Source organism: Canis lupus, chromosome 32 (assembly GCF_003254725.2).
Source record: "Canis lupus dingo isolate Sandy chromosome 32, ASM325472v2, whole genome shotgun sequence".
Lineage (NCBI taxonomy): Eukaryota > Metazoa > Chordata > Mammalia > Carnivora > Canidae > Canis > Canis lupus.
In genome coordinates, this window is record NC_064274.1 from 28,926,471 (window position 1) to 28,932,470 (window position 6,000).

The 6,000-nt window shown below is 43.5% G+C and overlaps 1 long non-coding RNA gene across 1 annotated transcript in view; it reads right to left on the reverse strand.

Moving 5' to 3' along the window:
* The window catches only part of LOC118353104 (uncharacterized), a 53,174-nt gene extending 47,431 nt beyond the window's left edge, over positions 1-5,743 (reverse strand). Inside the window, exon 1 of the long non-coding RNA XR_004811359.2 lies at positions 5,640-5,743. This is a non-coding gene — a long non-coding RNA (uncharacterized LOC118353104). The remainder of the gene's footprint in view (positions 1-5,639) is intronic.
* Positions 5,744-6,000: the final 257 nt, after the last annotated feature.

Below are 6,000 nucleotides of genomic sequence, written 5' to 3' on the forward strand. Positions count from 1 at the left end.
GTGAACTAGTGGAAAGCGCTCTGAGCTGGGGGAAAAAGAGAAGTGGTCTGGTCTCTAGAGTCAGACCTGCTCCCATCGACTCACCCACTAGGCAAGTGCAAGCTTGGCTTTAACCTCCTTGGACCTTAGTTTCTTCATTTTTAATAACAGCATTAGAATAAGATTCTCTAGACATATGTAATTCTAGAATTCTAGGTCTCAATGAATGAAAAAATGTAAAATTCATTCATGTTCTTACATTTCATTTTAAGGGATGTATCTTATTTTCAAAGCACAAAACTGTTTTTTGTAAGACTTACTGCAAAGGAAAGAAAGGAATTTAGAAGACAGAAATCCTCAAGTCTGAGCACAGATGAGAAATCAAATTGTGCCTCACATTTTCCAAGGCTTTTATTTTAACTCTTCACACACATCAGTAATCTGACTCTTTGCCATCGAGAGACAATTGCATGTATTTGCATTTTGTCTGTGTGTGAGAATTTAATTTTTTACAACCCGCTGTGTTTTTCAGGCCCTTTAACTAATAGGCTTTTATCACCTTATGATTGCCTGATTTTCTCTTAATTGCTTTATGACAATACAATTTATTTGGATCACTCCCACCCCGTGGTTTTACTTTCTAATGAGGACTTTCTGAATTTATGTGTACGACTAGGCATCAGCTCAATTTTCCAATCCCTCTTCTTCCCCAGAAGTGGAGAAATGACATTGGAGTGAGGGGAAAAAGCCATAGGAGGCCCTTCCTGCTTTCCTGTGTGGGGAAATGTCTGCACATAGAGTTTTCACTTTCCCAATAAGGCTCAGCCCCCATGCACTCTTGCTTGGAATGCCTTTTCGGTGACCCCTACGTGGCTCTTGGAGGCTTTTACACGCGTGCACACGCTGTGTACAAAGAAGACCAGCTGGCCCAAGGCCATCTGGATGTGCAAAGGCCCTCCTGGTCTGTGATTTGGACTGTATCTCCCCATACACAGTATTTATTAGGTTTTTCATTCGGGTAAGTGGAAGAACTCATCCTTTTGAAAACAACCTGAAAAAGTTCAGAACTGATTTTCACAACAGCCATTTCTTTTCCTTCAGAAATTCTACAGTTAAGGCTTCTAGCAAGCCATTTTATAAGTGTAAACACACTTCGGGTTTACTCAGCTCAGCTCAGCTCAACATGAATGCCTCAGTTCTCAGAGTGGAAGATCTACAAAAATCCCAGACAGGGAAACCTGCTAAAATGGGGGCAGCATTGGACAGGACAGATCTCACAGCCCTTTAAATACGAAGTGGATCATGATCCACTGTGTTTATAAAGTCTCTTAATGATTTGATAATAGCTACCATTTCTTGAGAGTCTACTTTGTGTCAGGTTCTTCATATACCATTTCATTAAATATTCAAGCAGATTTAATAAGATGATAAGCTTTATTCTCAGTTATGAAAAGCACTGACCAAAGGTACATAAATGATATATGGTAGAGCTAGGGTTCATGACCAATATGTTTTGACCCCAAAGCCCTGTGTTTTTCTTTCAAAGCACTTTCTCCTGTATGAGCTCATTTGATACTATAGCTCCCTTGCTAAGGTGGCAGGGTGGGCAGCCCATTCTCCCTTTTTATGATGATGAATAAGGAGGGACCCCTGGGTGGCTCAGTGGTTGAGCATCGGCCTTCAGCTCTGGTCATGATATCAGGATCCTGGGATCAAGTCCTGCATCAGGCTCCTGGCAGGGAGCCTGCTTCTCCTTCTGCCTATGTCTCTGCTTCTCTCTGTGTCTCTCATGAGTAAATACATAAAATCTTAAAAAAAAAAAAAAAAGATGAATAAGGAATAAGCGTTGTTCCCCAAGTTTCCAGGGATAGAGTCAGAAAAGGCAGGCTTCCTGATTCCTGAGCTGGTGCTTTCTCCTTAAATAGACCTTCTTTTTTTAAAACAAAAACTTGTCATCAAACTGGAAAGGTTAATGCAATGTGTGCTTGCAGACAGAGGACCTGTGTGCTCACAAATCTTCGCTCAGCGACCAACAGGAGATAGGGAGCCCCAGGACCAGTAATCAGCTCTAAGAACTTAGAATGAGGGCAGAAAACAGAGGGAGCTGCAAGAGACCTGAAAGAACACCTGGCTCGCCCACAAGGTGATGGCCAGGCAGTTGGCGGGGAGGGGTGGTGAGAAGACATTGGTTAATGCGTTGAGGCCCCAGCAATGCCGAATGGAGGACAGGAGGTGAGATCACCAAGGGCTGATGAGGGTGTCACTCTGCAGTCACTCAAGTCCCCGGTGATGACTCAGAGTGTGCAAGAAAAGGCCAACTTACATTCGATGGGCATAATTTTAAAAGTACCAGCACGTTTTAGGAAAATAATGGTAGATGGCAATTATTAAGCTCTCATCAGGTGCCTAGCACTGTTTTAAGCACTAGGCACGTGTTAGCATGTCAGGTAGCATTAAAACCCTCAGGGGACACATGAGAAGCACAGAGAAGTGACTCGGTCCAGTCTCCCTGCTAGTGAGTGACACAGCTGGGATTTGAACCCTGGCAGTTCTGTCCCACAACCTTCCCTGTAAACTGCCACTTTCTGTAAGGTCCTCATTCCACAAGGATACACACATACCCCACAGAGCCCACCTTTCTGGATAGATAAACAGTTGATTGAATCATACTTGAAATTTACGATTTTGAAATCCCACTTACAAAACTGTTGAGTCACATAGCTCATGAAATTGTTTCTGACTTCACAGAACACATCCGTGTTCTCAGCCACCAGTAAAGTCACCTCAACTTTCACCACCACAGTTATGACAGATTTACAGGAAGCAATCAAAAAGCAATATTAGGAATATGCTGGTGTACAAGCAATAAAGTCATATTGTTCTGAAAAGAAGTGAAATGTCTATTTCCTGTGAAACACATATCCCTTAATATATCCCCAGTTTGTAAATCTGCGGTTGAAGAACGGTGAAATTCAATGCCAAATACCACATTAAAACAAAACCATAATGACCAGTGTTTGGTTCCTAGAAGAAAGTGGTGCTGTTATCAGTCAGAAATGATAAATAATGCAAAGAGAAGGCTTTGAGATTCCAACCCTTCTCGTCCTAGGCTCAGATCTGAAGCAGTAACACGGGCCCCCCCGGCTGGCCCCACTGAGCCGTGGGATAATGAGACTGGCTTCCAGCCACAGCTGTGGGTTACCCCCGTCCCCGAAGCCACAAGTCACCACCGCGGCTTTTCTCCTGCCTCGAGGCAACCTTCAATTTCAGAAGGGCACAGAATCAAACAGAAAGCAATTACTGTGGCAGAACCTTGAAAAGAAACCAATAGCCAGGATCTAGAGTTTTCTACAGAAAGCCAGGATTTCCTTATTTGCAGAGAGAAACAACAAGAACAATTAAAAGTTTCAAATCATGTACAATTACTTTCAAGTCGGGTTTGGTGAAACATAAATAAATTTCCTATCAGAGCTTTAGCCCGAGTCCGGTGCTGTTTGTTTGTTTTAGGGAACTCTGCTTTCATCTTTGAGGAGGATGTCATAAAAGCACATTTCAAAAAATTACCATTGGCACCCAGTTTCCTATTTGATTACATTTTGGCACAAAGCCCCGCTGGGTAACATAGAGGCCCTATCTCGATCCCTCTGATAGGGAGAGAATCAGATGTACTACCTCCCTTTCAGCACTCTCACCCCCTACACTGGAACAATCCGAAACTGTGGAAGCTACCAGAAATGCCTGAAGTTATTATTTCAGAAAGTCGGTACTTTCCATTTCAGTTCACCTCGGGCAAATTCATCAGGCCCCCTTGAAACAGCGACACTAGATGCTCTACAAGTGAGAAGCACCAGATACCAATTACAAGCTGAGAACTAAATGCCATAATTAATGAGACACACACTTTCATCTAAAACAAGTCAAAAATGTTGCTGGATAAAGAAAAAAGTAAAGCAAAACTCCATAATTATAATAAATTGGTGTACAGCGGATAGATTTCTCCACCTATCAAGCCACAAAGTTCTGTCTTTGAGATACTAGTCGAGTGCTACAATTAACATTTAACTCCGAGGAAGGCGCTAACGTGAACAAATACCTGAGTCGATTGTATGTTGGAACCTCGGAGATTTATGCACATCAGTGGCACCCTCCCCACCCTGATTTCAAATGGATGCTTAAAATAAGAGTCTATACCTTCGTCACAATCACCATTTGGATGCAATGTCTCATGCCTATTTTCCTGACTCACAGCTTCCTGGTTTTCTTTGTTCCTTGCAGGTGAGTTGATGGCTCACTAAGGGCATTTGATATTTTTCCTACGTGCTCTTTTGTGCTTCCCCTGGAAATCTGTTAATTTCAATAAATTCCTCTTAGGAAATCAACCCTGGGTGCATTGACTCTTCATCGAGGGCAAAGTCTTCCTCTTTCATAGCCTTCTAGAATATGTGTAAAAAATATTATCAGACTCCCATCCTTGAGGGGTTTGTTTTTCATCGTCTCAGTATAGATTGGTGAGTACATACGGGGAAAGATGAGGAGGAGGAAGGGACAGAGAGAGAGAGAAAAATATGGAACCATTCTCTGATCATTTTAAAAGCTTCTGCCAGGATCAGGGCATTATGAAAAGGGGAAAATAGACCCGATAGGCGAAAGGCTTTGTGATCACAAAATGAATGTGTCAAGGTTAAAGTATTCCTCTAATCCCAGGCTGCAAGAGGAAAGCTACTGCTAATAAAGTCCTTCCATGCAGTTTTATTCAGCGGCTTGCTCTTGACAAATGGAAACAAGAGTGCAGCCTGGAGACCAATTACAAATCACTCTTCTGATTCCCCTAATCCCTTTGTTTCCATTTCTGATCAAAATAAATTTTTTCTAGACAGTAGAAGGAAAGAACTTATAAATAGTCTAAATCTTCAGCTTAGCAGAAAGACCTTGACTAGAGTTGTTCCTCCCCCTCAACCTTTTAAGCCACTTAGTGACCCCTTCCACAGATGCATCGTGACGTTAGGAAGCACTTGCTCCCGAGTAAAGTCAAGGCAGCAATGTGAAGACAGAAATGTCTGTATCTTCAGTGGGACCAGTGAGGTCACTAAAGGACCCAATACCTAAAAACAAGACCTTGCCTAAATACCTGTTTAACCATGAACACACCCGGAGGAGACCATCCATTACTGTTACTATTTCCAGTTAGGAGGATGACGATAGCTAACATCTACTCAGTACTTCTAATGATCTGTGCCCTGTGCTAAGCACTTTATACTTACTCTCATGGTAGCCCTATGGGGACAAGTGTCCTACAGTACCGCTCAGAGAGGAACAAGCTTGAAGATAACCAGCCTGGGGTCATGACCAGCACGTGGTGGAGTACAGACTGGAGATCCAGGACAATGTATTGTAAGGCCTAAAATTTCAAGAGCTGCCTTAATGTATTTGAGCCTCTTAAGGGGCCCAAGGGCCTAAATATGATACCCCTTGCCCTCACCAGATATGTCCCAGCCCATGACCTGGTAGGAAAGTCTTCCCAACTGGCTAGTTTCCCTATTTGCAGGACCAGCCACACCCTACCTGGTCCTCAACCTAATGGGTTTTACCACCCTACCAGCTTGCAAATTTACTCAAACAGGCCAATGACATCCTCCCATGGGAATCAGGGGGCACCTCACCTTCTTGTTACCACAAAGCCTGCCTTCCATAGCCGCTTCTGGTTCACTCTGCTCCCAAGGGCAACTGTTATCTGGTCCTGTATGGCACGCAGTGTCCTTCTCCCCCAAGCTGTGAGTATGTGTGACTAATGAGGAGGTGGTCAGAACAGGCAAGTGACTCAAATCCCTGAACCTTTAAACACTGCCTATACTGTATCTTTCAGCCAGAAAGAAGGGGGGGGTGTCTACTCAACAGGAGGGTTCTCTCACAGCAAGCTTGACCTCTCTTTCCACCAGTGTGCTGTCTCCCTCACCCCTACCCTGCTACCACAATGGTGTTGCTTAGGGACAGAGTCAGTACCTAAGAGGCAAAGAGGCCCCC